The 19,714-nt window shown below is 42.8% G+C and overlaps 1 long non-coding RNA gene across 1 annotated transcript in view; it reads left to right on the top strand.

Moving 5' to 3' along the window:
* LOC134174848 (uncharacterized) overlaps positions 1-19,714 on the top strand; it is a 32,251-nt gene that overhangs the window by 10,172 nt on the left and 2,365 nt on the right. The window lies entirely within an intron of this gene.

Below are 19,714 nucleotides of genomic sequence, written 5' to 3'. Positions count from 1 at the left end.
GGAATTGCCATAAAGAGCCTTTCTAAAATAGCCTACTTCAAAAAGAGGCCCTTGGTGCAAGCAGAGATTGGCTTCTGTTCTGAAGCTTGAGGTTTATGAAAATTGGTGTTTCTCTTTGATTTTCCAGTAGTAAATAATTATAGGTTTGACATCCTCAGGCTTTAAAGTATCATGAGTCAGTCACCCAAGTATGAGATGGTTCATAAAATTCTCACTAACCTAAAAATAATAAACACTGGGTTATTTTTGCTTTCTTCCTGGATTTGCATCCTTTATGGTTACAGGTTTTGGGGTTTCTTCTTTGACCGTTGAACATCTACTCCTTATTCCAAAGGCTGAGGACTGTACACATGCACAGCAAATCCCAGCAGTGGGGTCATTCAGAGAAGCTGGACAGCTCTCAAGAACTGCAATGAAGTACAGCAGGTCTGCCATGAAATCCCACATAGTAACCTTGTGCCAGGCCAGGAAGTTCCCAAATGTATCTGGTCCTATACTCTCAAAGGGGCTGTATCTTGTGTTTGATCTGCAGGGGCCAACACCAGATAGACCTTCCCGTTTGACAACAGCCAGGCCCGGCCAGCTGTGCCATGGACCCCTCCTACTTCCCTCTTTGGATCCTGCTTTCAGCTCAAGGCTGCTGGCCCAGCTCTCTGTTTACATGTTTCCAAATTCAAGGAGGAAAAGTGAATATCAAACAGACCTGCTCTCTTTTGAAGTGGCTAAAGGATGCTATCAGGTCTGGGGAAGGGGTGTTGTGCCTTTGAGGCTTGTTTGTCTTTCCCTGGTCCTTCTGTGCAGGACTTTAACCAGCCATTCGAATCTTCAAAGCTGCCCTAACCCCAACGGTGCAGCTTCTTTGGAGCTGGCACCATTACCAGGACTAGGATGTTTTGTGTTGAACCACTTTTCTGTGTGGTTTTCAGACGTGGAAGTTTCTTTATTCTTTTGAAATAAATAATTGGACTGAAATTAGTTACTGTCCAACAGGAAGAACACAAGGGAATTAGTTTGTTTTTCAAGCAGGAGGTTTCGTCCCTCAGCAGTGAGCTTCCTTCTTTTATGTCAGATGCAATGATTGCCATTTGGAAAGCTTTTAGCAGACTTATACATTAGTAAGTGACAGATTTATGTTGCGTCCTACTCCTTTTCTCAGCTTTAGTGCTTTACTTAACCAAAATCTTGCTGTGGCTTTAGGGCTTCAGCCTCAAATTATTGTCAGCGTCTGTCCTCTACTGGTAAACGGTTGAAATTGCTACTTGGACACTAAACGGTGTGGAAAGGCAAAACTAAAGCACTCGGGATGTTTTATGGCTTATTTTAGGACCATCTCACTTTGCCAAATCTCTTAATGTGAATAATCTTTAATATTATAAATGAAAGACGTGATTTTGCTAATGAGAAATTAGGGAGGAAAATCAAATGTTGAAACTCCAAATTCTTGATGTAGTTGCAGTTTTGAATATCAATATTAGAAAAAAACAGCGACAAAATATTTTCAATTCATTGCTAAGAGCTTTTTTTTTTTTCATCCAGGATCTTATTAATCGAGTCTTCTTATAGGTTTTGCAAGAACTACACTAAACGCAGCTCAGACACAGAATCATTGAATCATTTAGGTTGGAAAAGACCCTTAAGATCGAGTCCAACCAAGGCTCTGCCAAGGCCACCACTAAACCATGCCCCTAAGTATCACAGCTACTGTCTCTTTAATACCTTGAGGCATGGTGATTCCACCACTTCCCTTGGCAGCCCATTCCAATGCATACAACACAAAGCTGTGCTCTGGCTAAATGCAACCAGCAAAAGGTGGAAAAAGAAAAAAGAAAGAAAAAAAACATTCTGGCCATTTTTCTAAGTTTCATTTTTCTACGTTTGTTTTTCACTTAAAGATTGTCAGCAATATCAATTCTGTTTAGAGGAATTGTCTTGGATATTTCTGTGTTCTAGACAGCTGCACAGAAAAAGTGCTATTTTTGTTTGTAGGTCAGTTAGTTATGCCCTAAATGGAAAGTAGCAGAGATTTTGCATTCTTTAGTATTCTAGTCAGTGAGTGCAGGTAACCGTTGAAGGCAGCAAGATTGACATTTTAGAAAGCGATTGTTTAGTATCTGGGCTTTAATCTTATTGTGATCAATCTTTTGGTTCTCACAGCCCATAGGTCTAGTGAAGGCAAAGCTTGTTTTCAGCTCTGACTTCTGGAGCTTGCTTCATTTGTGGAGTAGCAGGAACCTGCTTTAGATTTGGCAGCTGCAAACCTCGCCAAATCCCTCTGCTTTGGAAGTTGCATGTCCACATGGTTCCTTCATACAGGGGAATCACCTTCCTTGAGAAAATGCTCCTTTGATGAATCCTCCTGCATTTGGCTCTTTAGAGCTAGCAAGGCAGCATATACGGCCTAGAAAAGAGCCTGGAAAAACAGGTCTCTGCCTTCTAGAAGATCTTTCTTCTTTACTTGCCAGATGCCTTGGACACCTCTGCAAACTTGATAGGCGAGCAATAGGGGATAAAGCATCTTTCTCTCCTCTGCTAAAATCAGTTTTCCCATCCCTTTGTGTATGTAGTAAGGGTTTCTCCTGTTGTTACAAATCTATGTTGGGTGCCATTCAGATGGTTTTCCTGTAGGAACAGTTTTATAAAGGTTTAAGAACCTGGTGATTGCACAGGATGTCTATGACAGTCTGCATGATTCAGGTACTAAAGTGATCAGAAATCCTAATGAGATCTTTATGTTCTGGTGTTGCTTTGTTCCTAGAGTTTGGTGTGTGACGCTTAAGACAAATGGTTGGAAGCAGCCTGAGATGGCCTGGCTATGGGACTGCATGGGCTGCTCTATACTGAATCCTACCAAAAAATAGCTTCAACAGACTGATAGATTTTGTCCTTGCCCAGTTATAAAGAATGGGCAGAGATTAGAAACTAATCTTTGTTTGGAAGCCTTTTAAGGGTGCAAAACTGTCATGTGATTTTTCCTTGTAAGTATTGTCTTCTGCCAAAATGTTCCCCTTCCCTATCTCCTGTAATTTGTCATAAAATTGTTATCCTAATCTTAGGGACGTGGTGATAATTTCCATGACAACATAGAAAGATTCCAGAAACAGAGATTTCTGACTAAATATATGAAGGTTGTCAGAAGCACAAGTGCAATAATTCTGCCTACCCACTGTGAATAACAGGCAGGAAAGTTAAGGTTACATGATCTCATCTTTTGAAACAGAAATCTTCTTAACACCATGTTGATTTACTTCTTGCTGGATTGTTTTAAATAGGGTGAATAAGCTTTTCTACAAACAAAAGCAATATGTCCTTAATATGCAGTTTCACAAAGCCACCTATGTGTCATAATCTTAAATTGGTCCTGAATGCACGTAAAAATACAGAGCAAACACCCACAGAGCTGAGCCTTCATGAAAAGGTGGCTGGAAATAATGGAAACATTTCCAAACCAACAGATTGATCCAAACATGAAACTGTGCTTAGGTCTTAGTCTGCAGTTTAAACCTCTCCGTAATAAGCCAAGTCCTAATGCATCACATTTGGAAATGTTCAAAAATAGACTTTGACCCTGAGCTGTCATTTCCCGTACTGGCTGATCTGTGTTTGAGGGAGTCAAAGACAGGACTTGGACCTGCTCAAGCGAGTCCCATAGAGGCCATGGAGATGCTGCGAGGGCTGGAGCAGCTCTGCTCTGGAGCCAGGCTGAGAGAGCTGGGCTGGGTCAGCCTGGAGAAGAGAAGGCTCCTGAAGGGGAGACCTTAGAGCAGCTCCAGTGCCTAAAGGGGCTGCAGGAAACCTGGAGAGGGGCTTTGGGCAAAGGCCTATAGGGACAGGCCAAGGGGAATGGCTTTAACCTGCCAGAGGGGAGACTGAGATGAGCTCTTAGGTAGAAGTTCTGCCCTGTGAGGGTGCTGAGGTGCTGGCACAGGGTGCCCAGAGAAGCTGTGGCTGCCCCATCCCTGGCAGTGTTCAAGGCCAGGTTGGACACAGGGGCTTGGAGCAACCGGGTCTAGTGGAAGGTGTCCCTGCCTGTGGCAGGGGTTGGAGCTGGATGAGCTTTAAGGCCCCTTCCAATACAAACCAGTCTGGGATTCTATGTGTACACAGTTGTCCTTATATAAAATGGGGTTTCCCTTATAGTCGGGTATTTTTGATTTTAATCATCATTATTATATGACACCAACACTGTGCTTGATGTGTCCTGAGGTGGGGACAAACCCTGGCTTCAGCAACTACCAGCTTAAAAGGAGAACAAGTCCCTGTGCCTGTGCCTTGCCCAGGGTGGTATCAGGGTCAATCACACACAAAGCAGTTGGTATTTGCTCTGTAGCTCCAGTGCTGGCTAGGGAGGTAACTTTTTAATAAAGCTATTTATGGATTTAGGAAAGCTCTCACTGCGAGTGATCTCAGTTCTTCTCTGTCCTGCACCCACACATGGCAGTGACTAACAGCTTCTAATTCATACTAATAGCTTCTTAGAGTAAAATGGAAATGGTTGGCTCTTCATACTGCATTGCTCTTTTATTGTGGTTCCTCTTTATATATATATATATATCAACAAGCAATGCAATTTACCCTGCTGTGCCTTGCTCCTTGGAGAGAACTGGCTGTTCCTACCTTTCTGCTGCCTTGATAAATGCTCCATTTGCATGGAAAATAATGCAAATCAGTTGTTGAGCTTTTGCCTTATTTAATTGCAAAGCTGGTTCTGTGTAAACAGGCTGATGGTGTTTTGTTTGCTGACAGGAAGAAAAAAGAATTGGGACAGTTTATATTTGCAATGTTTATTTTTTGGGGGTGGCTTCTGGCCTAATCCTGGTGGAGACATTTGGGGTTTATTGTGCGCTTGAAAATTAAAAGACTTTAAAAATAACCCCTGAATCTTCTTGGTGCGAAGGGTTTGGTTCAGCTCTCGTCCCCTGACTCTTCTTCTGTTGTATTAATAAAACCTGAAGTAGCAAATGAAAACAGATTAATTGCATATTGGCATCCAGCAGCTTTGAGTCTCTGTTTTCCAAAATTTTCTGCTGCTACTTAACATCACTAAAAGGCTGTAAATGCTGCAGTGCTGGACTGATGAAATTCCATTTGTTTCACCTTTCTTTATAGAGGTATAACTCATTATGAAAGGTGGAGGAAAAGGCACTTTTGCATGTTAGGTTTTTCTGTGTCCAGTCTTGCACCCTGAGGAAGTCCAGAAACTGCTTATATATGACAGCATCCAGGGACACCATTCTTCTGTATACAGCAAAGCAAAAGAATAATGCTCAGGCTTGGGGCCTGAGGGGAAGAAATGCCTGGAAAGGGTTGGAGGCATGTGCTGCACTCTGTGCTTTGCCAAATAAAGTCCAGTTTTCCTGAATCAGTTCCAGGCCTTTCCTTGTTTGTTTCCATAGTGTGCCTCAGGATGAATTGCTGTATTACCTCTAATAAGACTTGTCACAGATTTTCTTTGGAGGTGTATACGACATTCCAGGGCATTGTGCAATAAGAAACATCCTTGTTTTCCATGCAGCCTTTGTGTATGTGTAGGAATGCTGGTACCATGTGTCAATCCATGAGATTAGTATCTCCCGGTTATCCCAGTCATGATCAGGGATGGCAGCTGGACATTCTTCTACTCATGTGCTTCAGGAGCTGATCCAGACACAAACACCTCTACAGCAGCTCTATAAAGAACTCATTTTTTTCCCTTGTCCAGGTGCTTTTCCTCTTTGACAGCAGTTGTCCTGCTGAGTTTAAGTGTGAAGGAGATATGTCTCCTAAACCCTGAGAACACTCAATTCACATCTAGTAGATCCCTGGAAAAACCTTTCCAAGATCTACAGCTCTCACTGAAGTGACATTAGGACTAAAACCACTTTCTTTCCAGCCCCCTGACACAGCCAAATCACTGTCACACTCTTGTCATTCACATTTATCCAGCAATCCCTGGCAGTGGTGGCTTGTGCAGGTACCTGAGCTGGCTGTAGTAACAATCCTTGCCCTGTGCCCACATTAAGCTGTAAGGACCAAACTAGTTGGTCCTTTAAGTTTGCACCAGCCAGGCTATTGGAGAGGGGAATTCAAACCCAAGTCTGCACACAGTGGGGATGCAGCAGCTCAAGTTGTAATAGCTCATCAACTGCTAATCCAGTCCTTATGTGCAGCTAATCAAGTCATGCTGTGGATTGGAGTGGGTTTAGATAGGAACTCCTCATTTTGATGCTAACTGTTGCTGGGAAAACAAGCATTTGAATTCTGGCAGTTCATGCAGGTGAGATAACAGGCAGTGTTATTCTCCCACTCTTCAAGATGTTGCTGTCTTATGTGGTGAGAGAAGTTTTAATGATACTAGGATTTTGTGGAACAAAGAAATCCATCTTTTCTTAGGACAGACTTAAACTGGATCAGCCTCTTGGAATTTTAGTGATCCAGAGGACATTGGCTTAGTCTCGTGACTCCTTTTCATTCCAGAATAGCTTGTGGTATTTTAGTGATAGGGAGCTGCACAGGCCTTGTCATTCTGGGCCAAAAACACTTTCAGAAGAAGAGACTGCAGTCAAAGAACCGGTTCTCTTAAGTCACAGACTTTGGCCTCAAAGTGTTGTGGAATACCCTGAGCTCTAAATGCAGGAGGAAAAACATATTTGCAGGCAGAGTTCTCATCAATTCTATCAGTGGGGACACCGAGTGGTATAAATAAAGGAACTTCAAGAACAGACTGTATTTAGCACTAATTAAAGGAAGCTTTCAAAATTTGCCAAATTAAGTAAATACTGTATTAGCTCTCTACCTGTTATATCCATGGACAAATTAGTCCATTTGAAAGCTAAACTGCTTCCTGGAGACACATAAAAAGATACTGTGCTCTATATGTTATTTTACCACAGAAAGTTTTGGATGAGCAAAATGATACTTATGCCCAAATTAAGGGCTCAAATGATGCTCTGCAGCCTGTGATGGCTTCCTGCAGCCCTCAGTGACTGTAGTTTTATAGCTCCCAAAAGGACTGTGCTCAATGCAAGGGAAAGCTCACAGGATCTGCTGTATGAAGTTAAACCTGCGGTTGACTTTGCTCCTCATATCTCGAACAAGAGAAATCCTTAACCATGAGGTGATTTGAGAGGAAAGAGAGACAAATCTGGTGTAACCAGGATGGGTTCCCATAGTTGTAACCCCCATCAGGCACCAGTGCTGCCATTGGGACAACTCATTGGTATACCCTTGATTAAGTGGATTTGTGCCAGTGTGTGAGACACCTGGGGCTTTGGGTGCCCAGTCTTACACCATCCGTTGTTAAGGGTGTTCTTTGTCCCATTAAAGAGGTAAAGATAAGCTTTAATATGTGTGGGCTAATGTGGTGGTAAGATATCAGTATGTAACACCTACTTTAGTTGAATATTTAATTACAAAACTGCAATCCCTTCATGAAAGGAGTTAACAATCATGCTTTTGCAGTAGAAGATCATGCTATGTGCAGCAAAAGCTGTTGGAAGAAGGTCTTTCTCTTAACATGAGGGGAAAGAGTTCATGTCTCCACATTAGATATTTGCCACACCAGATAGTTGTCTAGACTCTCCTTGTAGGATCTTTTAAACAAGGTCTTTATTGTATAAGGTTGATATATATTTGATGTCTCCATACAATATGGTGTCTCCATATAAGGGAAAAATAGGTTCTTCGAGCCACAATTCATCTCACCCTGCCAGAGATATTCCCAGATGTCTAGGATAAGACAAAGTGTGCCCTTCAAGTACTCATTTCTCTTAGTTATAGGGAGAAGTTGGAAAACTTGCCCTCAGATATTTATGTCTATGCTGTAGATATCCAAAGTTATGGAGGATAATTTAGGCTGTGTGCTCTTCAGGGATGCCAACAGACAATCTGTGTGTCCAGCTCTTCACCTATTTACACATACTGAACATTCTCACTGCAGATTTGCTTTCATGCAAATGAACAATTTGAGTTCAGTTGCTACAGTCTCAGGAATAATTTAGGGACTTGTCATGATTTCTGCATGGCTGTGGTGCCATCCAGAAATATGTTAGAAGAAAGCAAAAGAGACAAGTTAAAAGCTGGGACAAATCCGAGGAATTCAGTCAGGAAAATCTCATGTGGGATTCCTGAGTCTAATCGCTTTGATTGCATTTTCCTGTAATTTATAGCAGCCTGTACAAGCATTAATCATGCTGCAATGGCAGAATACATATTAAACCCTATCAGCTTCCATAATATATGTGGTTTCTCCTTCCCCATTCCTCCCTTTCTTTCCATGTTAGTTCTTCAAAACTAGAAAGCCTAATGCCAACTCTGAGCTGAGGATTGAGCCTTTTCACAGTTTGGTCATGTCTCTTGCCTTCCTCTGCTTTGGGAAGTGCTTAGCACTTCATCAACCCCCACAGATTTTGTGGATATATTTTGTCAAATCTTCATTTCCAGGTAAGGAAACAAAGGCTTAGAAGGAAATGTACAATCACTGGCTCTGAAACTTTCCAATGTTAGGCTCTAAACCAAGACTTCTATCAAACACTGTTGGTTTCCATTGTTGTCTGCACTGGGACTATTTTATCTGAAGTGACACTTGCTTCATTTCACCAGTTCACAGGTGATCATCTGGGTGTTATTCCTGACAACCACAGAAAAAGAGGGTCACCTTCCAAGGCCTCCAGAGAGCTGGGTTTAAGGTCAACTGTCCTGCAGCAATACAGAACTGTTAAAGTATCAGAGTGCTCCATGAAAGCTCCATGCCATACACACCTGATGGACCTGGCTCGAGGTGACAGGAGTAAAGAGGTCCCAATGCCCACACACATCAGGCACGCACGCTGCTGTATTCCAGCATGGGTTATCCAGCTTGGAACAGAAGACCAAAATCATACACGAGTGGTCTGCAAATAAGCCAGGCTAAGCAGAGCCCAGCTTCCCAAACTGGGATGTACAAAACCACTGTGGGGAGCCTTGATAATGGAAAAAACCTAAACCTCTCTAATTTTGGAAGCAAGCAGGCTCGCAGCTTGTGAGCAGGAACATCTTCGGTTACCAGTAGGTGTCATTGCAGGTTTGCGGACAGGGGGAATTTAGTGGGGCCCCAGCACCAGGCCATGGCCATTCTTCTTGGATGCATGCACTATGGAAGCCTCCACATCGTCCCAACTTCAAGCTTTAGGGTGGTGCAGAAGGAAATCCTGTTTAATCCCCCATCTATCATATTGAGTTGAATTTTTCTCTGTTTAGGATCAGTCATCTCTATTACAACCATTTCTTTTCAGCCATAATAGCCCCCCTCTTCTGTGTATCTAAAACCCTTACAGTCAATCTGACCAGGATGGAAAACTTTAATTCTGAAGTGAAGAATGCTATAGGGATGAATGTGGTGCAACAGTTCAGCATAGAAGATTAGGGTATGCCCTTCTCCCACTTACTTTAGAACTTGTCCTTCCAAGAAGGAATGTTCAATCACATCTGAGCTAATACTTCTGTGTGCAATGTGCTCTGCCATGTGGACATAAAACCACATTTGTAGCCTGCTCCAGGATCTTTGGGGGTCAGAGATATAAAACTATCATTATGGCTTCAGTCTCTCCTGATATGACAGGTTTCCTACCCTCAGTAATTCCTCTCCCTGTTCCTGTCCTATAAGGAATACAGGTGATCAGGGCTGTGGACAGTACTGAAGGGAAGGCCTCAGGAAGGCATGTACAGAGCCACTCGTGCTCAGCCTTTGCTGCAATTATTTAGCCCAACACATCCTCAAATCACATTTCCTGTTTGATAGCTGCAGCACATTGATATCCATACATGCTACTGTAATATACTTCCCCCTTTCTCTTCCTGTGTTGCTTCTGCATAATTAGATGAGAAATTCTTGTTCTCAGCTCCTATTACTATGATGTAATTCCCCAGAGGAATGCCATTCTTCCTGTAGGGCACTCTGACCCTCCTATATATTGATGGTACCTCCCAGCTTTCCATCAAGTTTTACTCGTGTGTTCTGACAGTTTGTGCCAGGGTCATTCATAAAAATATTTAACAAGATTGACATCCAAGTATGATTCCTCAGGAATTCTGGTGTTTGGTCCATACCAGCCTGATCCTTTTTGGTCCATTCTTTTAAATAGTTTTCTGTCCATGCAAAATCCTTACACCATTCATTGTTTTCTGTGGTTTAACTACTAATTTCCCAGCTGATATTTTGCCACATTCTATACTGATGCCCATATAGATCAATTATATGTCCACGGACATCTGGTGAAGAGCCATCCTCTTTCATTAAGTCCCCAGATGCCTATTTGGATGCCTGAGTGGGGGCCACTAAAGCACATAGTTTGGGACTTTGGTAGTGGAAAATGTTGCCCTTGAAGCCTAGTATAAAGTATACCCCTCCACACAGCCCTTCTGTCACTCGGAAGTGTCAATGACACATAACTGCCCCCATAGAGTACATCGGGAGGATGTTGAAGAAATGAGCTACAAATGAAGAGCTGAGAATAATCATTTAATATATAATATACTAACTGCTGTAATAGAATGCACAAATAACTTGCTGTTATCCTTCAACGTTTTATCCAGCAAGACTAACAATTCCCAGACTTTTGGGGCTACAAAGTGCTCTTATCCATAAGGAAATGACTGCACATTGCCATGCACCTGCCCGGCATTTTTCGGTTGGAAATGGCAGTGTAGTTCTGCAGAGCAACTGCAGGTCTTTTATCATGGCCTTGTAAACCAAGGGATGTGATCTGGGAATCACAGCTGCAGCACTAGGCAGTGTTCAAGCTCCTTTTGCCTGCTTCCTAGAATTGAGATTAAAATACCTTCCTTGAAAGAGGCTGGAATTTCAAGGAAAATAGCTGTTCAACAAGCTGCTCCTCTGAAATCAAATGAAATATCTCATGCACACAGGACTGTTGGTAGCAGAAAAGCGGGTTTACAGTGACAAGGCTCTTTTTTTTGCTCTATATTTGCTTGAAATATGCTGGTGTTAAAATGATGGTTTGTTTTTGAAATATTTGGACTACATAAGACTCACATGATGGGCCCAGGCTGAGTAGCTCCTTATAACTCATTTAATTTCCTGCTCCTGACTTTACAGGTAGCATTGGGAATGGGACAACTGGATTTACTAGAGCATTGAAAGGTAGATTGGGCATGGCCAGGCAAGCATTCAAAGATCTTGATGCTTGTGGAGCTGCCATCATCATTAGAAACAACAGTAGAGCATAGGGAGGGAAACACACCAAAGAAGGAACATAACCATAAACTGAATTTAAATAGTATGACCTCAATTTTCCATGACTGGTTTCCTCAGTATCTCTTTAATTGCTTTTATGCCATGCTAAATAACCAGACCAAAGAGTCCTGTTTATTTTTATGTGATAGCTTTCTTAGACCTGGAGTTCTGGGCATGCTACTGCCACCACTGATGTTATAAGCCATGAACATGCTTTGGTGAGCTTAGATGTTTAGAGAACAACGTCTGTCACATCTCCAATTCACAGCACAGTAAGTGTGCAGCAATTGGAAAGGCTGCTCATACCATAGAGCATTTATTAAACACTGCTTGAACTTTAAAGGCAGGGAGATGACACTGCTGATGAATTTAGCCTTTGTTTTGCTCACTGAATACTTGTGGTAAGATTATTTACTTTCTTGTGCTGTTCAAGAGCAGTGGGGCAGTAATTCTGCTCTGTATTTCTCCCATGATGTTGAGCAGTGCTCTATGATTATATGGGTTGTGCTTTATTCATTATGCCCACTTAGAAGAACATCACACTGCATTGTTCCAGTGCCATACAAGCATTTCCAGAACAAATACCCAGCTGTATAACACTAAGGGCATGTCCCCATCACACAATAGAGTGTGGGGCAGTGAGTCCTCAGTTAGTGCTGACCAAACCAGCTCCCAGACTGGAAGCAGTGGGGCTGTGTTAATGCTACATTTTTGCAGTTAAGAGGGATTATGAGCTAGAATGCAGCTTTGTGCTAACAGAGCTATGCTGCTTTCAGCTCTGGGTCTGGCGTGGCTGCAGAGGCAATTGCTGTGCTGTTTCGATGTACCAGCATCACCAGTGATGGCTCACAGCCTCATATACCATGCTAGAAGGTACTGGGGCATCTATAAATAATCAATTTGCTTGTTGCAAATATGATACTTGTTTTATAATAGTCTGATAGGCCACAGCACTCTCTCATGCATCATGGTAGTCTGATGCTTCACAACAGGGTACTTGATATCCCAGAGACATCAATCCTGGTAGGTAGGAACTCTGTGCCAGGATGAATCTCAGTGGGCTATTCCTGGAAAGTGAATTCAAAATATGCATGAGGATTTTAAAGCAAATCAGAGGGCTGCTAAACATGCAGAGCTTCTGTTTACACAGCTCTCCAAAGGTTTTCCATGTGACTTAATGGAGACAACCACTAGACACAAAGGTTAGCTCTTGCAAAGCTTTCTCTGCACTTGCAGAGGTAAGCTGGGCTTTGAAAAGATGGTTGTCCTACTTGGTCTGCATGTGTGAAACTACCTTCCTAGGCTCAGAGATGGTTTTGCTGTGGGTGATTTTGAGGCTGGGTTGAATCCTCAGCTAATAAAACCAGACAGCTGGATTTCTCTTGATCCATACAACTCTCGGGGTGCTGCGGCAATTTACACCACTTGAAAATGTGGCTTTGGCACACACATAAAAAACATCCCAGCTGCTTGGTGCGGAGCCTGCACAGAGCGTTTGCAACAGGAAGCCCTGTGTCAAAACAGTTATGCTCCAGATCCATCCCTTGGAGAATACTCACAAGGTGAAGAGGAGGCAGTCTGCCAAGCCTGACCTTGCTTTAATTCAGCTCCCTGTGAGACATCAATCTGGGTTTCTACTTCTGGGATTCACTTGCCTTAGTAGTTCATCCCTAGGTTTACCCAGAAGCTACAGAGCTCTTGTAGCTGTTGTTTGTAATTAGAGAGCAAAGTTTAATCCCCACTTCCTGCTCTATTAATAACAAACCATCAGCTTTTCTCCACACAAGGGAGCAGCAATAGAATATTGAAAGCAGGGTGACACCTGGCTTTTGACCAATAGAACTCAAACCACATTACAAAGGAAGGAAGTAGCATTCTCATTTCATTGGAACTGAAGCACAGGGGTGGAACAACCTGAGCAACAGCCTGCAGTATTCCTGGTCCCTTAGATTACACCATGGGTTGCATTAGCAGGAAAAGATGCCCCTGAGACAGGGAGTGAGAAGGTATGGGACTAGAGGAACTGGTAGTGTCCCACAAAATATGTTCCAAAATACATATAGTAGCATTAAAGAAGACACTTAAATTAGGATCTTTCAGCTCAGCTTGAAGGCTGAAACTGGATGCTGAGAACCAGTAGCTCTGACATAGGGAATTTTCTTGTGGCCCAGTTTAGAAATAAAATGTTTGGAGCTGCAGGCAGAAGTTTGACCTTTTGCTAAATCATAAATTGTTTCCATGTTGAACTCCTAAAAGCAGTTCTGGAGTCCTCCTCCTTGCAGGAGCCTGCATCTTTATCCTGAAAGCATTAGAACCCATGTTTGCCTGGTAGTCTTGAGACAGGATTTGTACCTCAGCCCACAGAAATGCTCACTGACCAGCTTTGCTGGCTGTATCATTCACCACTCCAAATCTACTGTTAGCAGCTCTGTTATTTAAATCTTTCTGAACCCTGGTGACAAACTGGCCTGAGGATTTCCTGCCATGAAAGGAGTTTGTTTTCTTCATGCAGCTTAGGGGTGAGTGGTGTTGAGCAAGAGGATTTGTCAGCTGATTCCCTTCAGACGTTTGTTATCATTTGGTGGGAAGATGCAGAATTTACTCTTCTCAGCAGTGGGCTGATCTACCAAATCTCTTTGTGTTACTGACATCATTTGGGGAGGGGGTTGTCCTTAACTTTGCTACTTGGAGTTGTGTATTGGGCATAAACTGTAGGGTTTACTGCACTGATGTGTAAGCACACAGTTAGGGCTGCAGAGGTGATCCATGGGAGAGATGGCCATGAAGTGCCATGTGCCTGTCACCAGCAGCTCTCGCACCCACACAACACCCCCTTAAATGACAAAACATGAGCCCACCAAAGGAACATGTGGCGCCTTTCCTCAGATGTGTTTTAGAAAGAGAAGCAAGGAATTGGGGTGGACTGAGTGTAACCAAGGGAGGTCGAGACTGTTGTGTTTGGCTCAAGCACAAGGGGTGATGAAATGTGCTTACTTCAGTGTTTGTGTAATTATTTATGTTTCCTTTTCCCCAATCCCTGTATCAGTGATTAGAATTTTATGTCAATTGACAGACACGAAGTAAGTAAAAATTCCCAAATGGAAACTTTTGCCCACAGAAGAGGAGGTGAAAACAGACTAATATGTGATGAACTGATCTGTAGAAACATATTTTGCCTCAGTGATAGTCATGAATGGGTGATTGCTTTGTCCTTGTAGGAAGCCCTGCAAATGAACTCAAACCAGACCAGTCTGTCCTTGTGTAAGAAGTGATCCGACATCAGTTTGGTCCAAAAAACCAAATTAATTTGCAACCTGATGAGTTTTTACATTGAAGTTTGACATATTGGGTGGAGCCCTTTGGTGTATGAAACGGATCTGGTAGCACAGGAAAAGTTCCACACAGGCAGGAATGATAACTATAGCCAGCAGTACCCCCAGGGGAGTCCCACCTCCTCCATTTGCAGGGTGAAGAAGGACTGAAGCTGCAGTTTGTGTCTGGGCAGAGACACTGTGAGAAACTCAAGGCACATTTTGCAATGTAGCGTGGGAACTGTGCCCAGAGCAGAAGCAGGAACAGATGGGAGAAGCAGAGGCAGCCTGGAGCAGGAAGCCCTTAAAGTCATACACACTTTGCCTATGGCTCCACCACAGCCATTCCAGCTGGCTTGGAGCTGCTCGAGAAACCATCCTCTTCATTTCTCTGGGTGTCTATGTGTTTCTCTGGGTTTATTAGCTCACCGCCCCATGCTTCCCCTCTTTTCTCCCCAACTCTCCCACACTTTGACCTCACACCATGAAACTGTCAGAGCAAGGAAGCAGTTCGAGCTGAAACATTCATTCCACATTACGTGATTCTAGATTAAAGGCAGGAAATGTTTAACCCCTTGACAGCCTTCTCCCCTCATCCTGGGAAGCCTCTGGTTTGAAGCTCCTTGCAAACCATGTGTAAACAGGTGGTGATGAGCACTGATGATTTTTAGAGGTATATTCCTGTCTTATTAGTGGCTTTTACCAGTAGCCACAGCACGGGGGTTGAGGGATTTGCAAACTGAGTGTGTCCTCTTAGCCCTGTTCATGGGTCTTGGTTCTTCCAGTGTTGGGATGTATTTGCAGTGTGGGGAAATGTGCATTGCCAAACATATAATAAGAGATGAACATTTGGCTCCATTTGTTTCTCTTCATTCCCAGTGCGAGGTTCAGAAGTGCAAATGGCTAAAATTAAGAACACAAAAATAGATAAAGAGAGGAATCTCAATGATTAGTACTCAGGATTTAGAAACAAAACTTCTTGCTTTCTTTAAAGCTGACTAATAAATAACGCCAGCAGAAGAGAAATGGATCATTTCACAACCCTGACACAAATATGTATTGTGAGTTTTAAAAGCTGCAATTTTGGCAGATTCTGGCTCTTCTGAAAGCCAGTTATTGCTCTCCAGCACAGATTGATGAACACTAGTCAGATATATTTGGTATTTTGTACTAGCTCGTGGACTCTGGACTCCATAGGTGGTCTTGGCAGTTAAAAGGGTGGATAAGAATGGCCTACACTGAGACCAACGGTATTGCTATAGTCCCTTAGGAGAAGAAGTGACTTTAACATAGGCATAATGGAACCGCATAGGCTGGTCTGTGACAAAGACATGGTGGTTTCAGCACTGCTCTGAAGGGATGTAGATGGGTGATGCTGATGGTCTCCAAGGCCTGGCTTCTGGTTTCTATTTCAGCAGAGCACCTCCAGATCTGTAGCCCACAAAAACATCATGTTGGTTCTGCCTTGGAGAACCCATGGTTTCCCAGTAACCCTTTTGTGCCCTTGCCCTTGGGACGTTCTTCTCACAAATATCGAGCATCCCAAATGAAAGGATGAGAGAACAGGCTGTTGACCCAGAATTGTCATCACTGCCTTCTCTATATTCAGCACTGCCACCAGTCCATTACATCCTCAGTGCTTGAGGGGGAGTCAGTCTCTCTTACTGGAAATCAAATGCACATAGGAGCATCATTTAGAGATTTTATGCTTCTCTTTCATTCCTCTATCCCACTGCTCTTTAAGGACAGTCACAGAACTGCTCAGGTGTCTGACAGGTACCTTGTTCTGCAGGTTAAATAATGAAGAGCCTTGTTCATTTGAAATGATAAACACCTTTTCTTGTAGAGCATGACTACAAGTTCCAGTTCCCAACACAATGTAAAAGCAACCCAGACACCCATGATCTTCATCAAAACCAGGCAGGCAACAGAATAGGCTGTTGCACTGTGGTGTGATATTCCAAAATTGTTTTGCTTTTCCATCATGGCATAGGAAACTACTGAGTTTTGAAGTGAAATACAGTGCAGAACACTATGAGAGTGGTGGCTCCTGCGAGCATCTGGAAACCTGGATTGCAGTCAGCAAGTGATATAATTCAACTCTTTTCATGAGAGTTCAAAGGCTACCTCAGAAAAAGCCCAACCCCTGCTTATCTGGGGAGCTTTCTAACCATGAGGAGGTACAGTGTGTCTCCAGGTTCAGCAAACAGAACTAATACCTTTTCAAAATGACCAGTTACTGGTTGCTTGTGTTCTGCATCAGTACCTAAGAAAAGGAAAACTGCTTTCCTTAGGAACAGTCTCCACAATGATCCATAATAACAACATGAGGCTCACGTACTTTCACCCATCACATTTGGAGAGTGTGCAGCTTCCCCTTGTCCTGCTGCAGAGCAGACAGTAAGTGTCTGTGTGATGAGATCCAGAGCCTGGGTCTTGAAACCCATTTGGATAAAAAGGAAAATGTAAGAAATGCATCTTCTAAGGAAAAGAAGATTGGTTTGACAGCTCCTGAATGAATTAGATACTTGGGTTTGCAGAGCCTACCAACCCTGCTTCATATTTGGTGTTTTTCCATCTGTAGGAACCCATGCTGAAACACTGTTATTTAGGATAAACTTTGCTCACTTTGTGATGGATCAAATTATTGTCACCAGAGGAGGCTGACAGATGAAGGGAGACTAGAACTGGGCTTGCTGCATCATTTTCCATGCTCCTGTTTATTCCAAAACCTTCAATAATGGGAAAAACCTGACAGAGCAGAAAATCAGCAGCTGCTCTGAGCTCAGGTGCAACTTGCACCACTGCTTAGAGAAGAGGACTTGCTTAATTCAACCAAAGAGACTTCAGAGAAGAGCAGCAGAACTTTGTAAGACCTGAAAAGGTTTCAGTAAGCAGTGACTGCACAACAGAAATGAGCTCAACATTGTGAGCACAAAACAAGGGAAGGAAATATCGGGCTAAGGCAGTGAGAGCACTTGGGGAGAAATGGCAGGAATTCAAAGGGTTGTCTAAATACACAGTTGGACTGACTTCATTTAGATGTGCTTTAAAATGCTTTAGGTAAATAAGGTCAAAAGGCTGAGTAGACACACTTCTTTTGCTATGAACTATGTTTGGAGTTAAAATACTTGGAAATATATTTTAAACTAAACAGCAAAAATTATATTTCTAAGCCAAAGGAAGAACAATTGCAGGAGGTTTTGCTTGCTAAATGAGAACAAAGGCATGACCAGAGAGGGATGAGGAAGGGCACAGCCAGTGAGAACAGGGGTGAAAAATGATCAAAGGAAGAGTCTCGCTTTGTCTCCAGAGGTGATAGATCTTTTCTAGCACCATTGCTCCTGTTTTGGGGGCTTTTAGAGTGAAACTGGAGAGCTTTATCGCTTTCAATTGCATGGCTTTCCTGTGCTAGCCCCAAAGGAGATGGGTTCAGCTCATAAGAACTCTGAAGATACATGAACCGTTGAATCTTGGCTAATATGTCATTGTGTTCTGCCGCTCTGGGGTCATGTGCTGGCTCTGCAGACAGAACTGCTGCTCCAGCAGTGTCAGTGTGATTCTGACCCAAAGTCTTCCAGCCTGTTAATGGGCAGAGGCAAATCCAGCAGGAACAATGAGCTGGCAGCCTTCCAGTTTGCCTTGTAAAACAATCAGACAACCATTTTCTGGTACAGCCTAAGTTTCTTTGATGTCTCAGAAAGTTACTCTTTCCTCTTCGTCTGCGCACCTGGCATAAAACCTGTGTGTAGGCAGGGACCCTGGATACAAGTATTTCTGGCTGAGTTCCTCCTTGAAATCAAGATCTGAGTTTTCCATTTGTTCCTATGTTTTGAGTGTAAACATGGGATCCAAACAACTCTGAATTTAAGGAGTCCAGAATCAAGATCTGAATTCAGATGTTAAGGTTTAAGCCATCCCTACTGCCAATGCAGGCAAGTCCTTTGTTTCTCATTGGTGAGCCTGTCTTGTGGATGCTAAATTGCGTAGCAAATATGTGTTAATACTTTCCTCATCCTTACGGACACGTAACTTTGATTAAGAGACCTGGCCAAGATCATCAAGTCACAGGAAAAGTTAAAAATGGAGCCTGATTTTCCCAAGTCACACTGTATTTCCATTGGGAACCACTGGAAACGTGTGAGAAATGCATCTGACAGGAATACTGCAGAAAATAGCCATTCACAAATAAATTCAATAACTCAAAGCCAGGCTTGCTATTACTGCTATTGCACCCCGTTCCAGGATGTCAGCAATGCTTTGCTCAGGCAGTTCCTAACATATCTTATAATTTAAGTAACTTTTCCCAACTTTTAATTACATTCTTCTGTAACACAACTCTCTGTGCTTTGTGCATACCTTGGGGGAGGTGGTATGGTCTGGTAGGTGTTGTGAAGCATTGGGAATTAATTACAAAGGACACAGTTTGTGAGTTCCTCTCAAGCACTTGCTCAGCTGTGTAACCTTGGGGCAAATCACTCAAGTGCTTTGTGCCCAAGTAAACCCAGCTGTAAACCATCTTGAAAACCAGATGGTGCACAAGATTTAAATGGCTCAGGAGAATGAAAAGGGATGGGAGTAAAAGAAAAGTGAGTTTTATAGCTTATTGCTGATGGTATTGCTTGCAGTGGAGTTAATCTGGACTTAATATAACAAAGAAGAGAATTTGCCTTGATATCCCCCCCCCCCAAAACCCACTCTCCAATCTTTTTTTCCTCTCCTCTCTTGACTTTATGCCAAGTACCTTCTCTCTAGAGGCTTAATTTTAAACTTTCAGTAGAATACATGTTTTTTCCTTGGCAGCCTCAAGATTCTAATTCAGGATCAGGTTCTACATGACTAATCTTTGATATTTTATATGATTATTTTTAGGCACTTAATTCTATAGCCTTCTCTTCTCCCTGCTTTTCATGATACCATTCTGCTTCCTCAGCCTTGCTTAGCTTCAGTGGCCCAATGATGTGTCCTAGTGCTTGGATACTGCCCTGCTAACAAAAAGCCTGAGCTCTATTGTCTTCTGTAGATGGCATGTCCTGGCTTAAACCCAGTATCAAAGCTCTTACAGGATTTGTATTGCTGGTCAATGAACAAAGGAAATACTGAAGTTTCTGTAGCAGAAGAAATGTTTGCCACATGTTAGTAGTTAGGAGAAGACTTAAATGTTTCAGTATTTCTTGGCCTTGGCTAAAATGTA

This window comes from Pezoporus occidentalis, unplaced genomic scaffold (assembly GCF_034315485.1).
Source record: "Pezoporus occidentalis ecotype Australia unplaced genomic scaffold, CSIRO_AGI_Poc_V1 ctg63, whole genome shotgun sequence".
NCBI classification, from domain to species: Eukaryota; Metazoa; Chordata; class Aves; order Psittaciformes; family Psittacidae; genus Pezoporus; species Pezoporus occidentalis.
The sequence above is the reverse complement of the archived record's forward strand: the minus strand, read 5'-3'. Positions and strand labels throughout refer to the sequence as shown.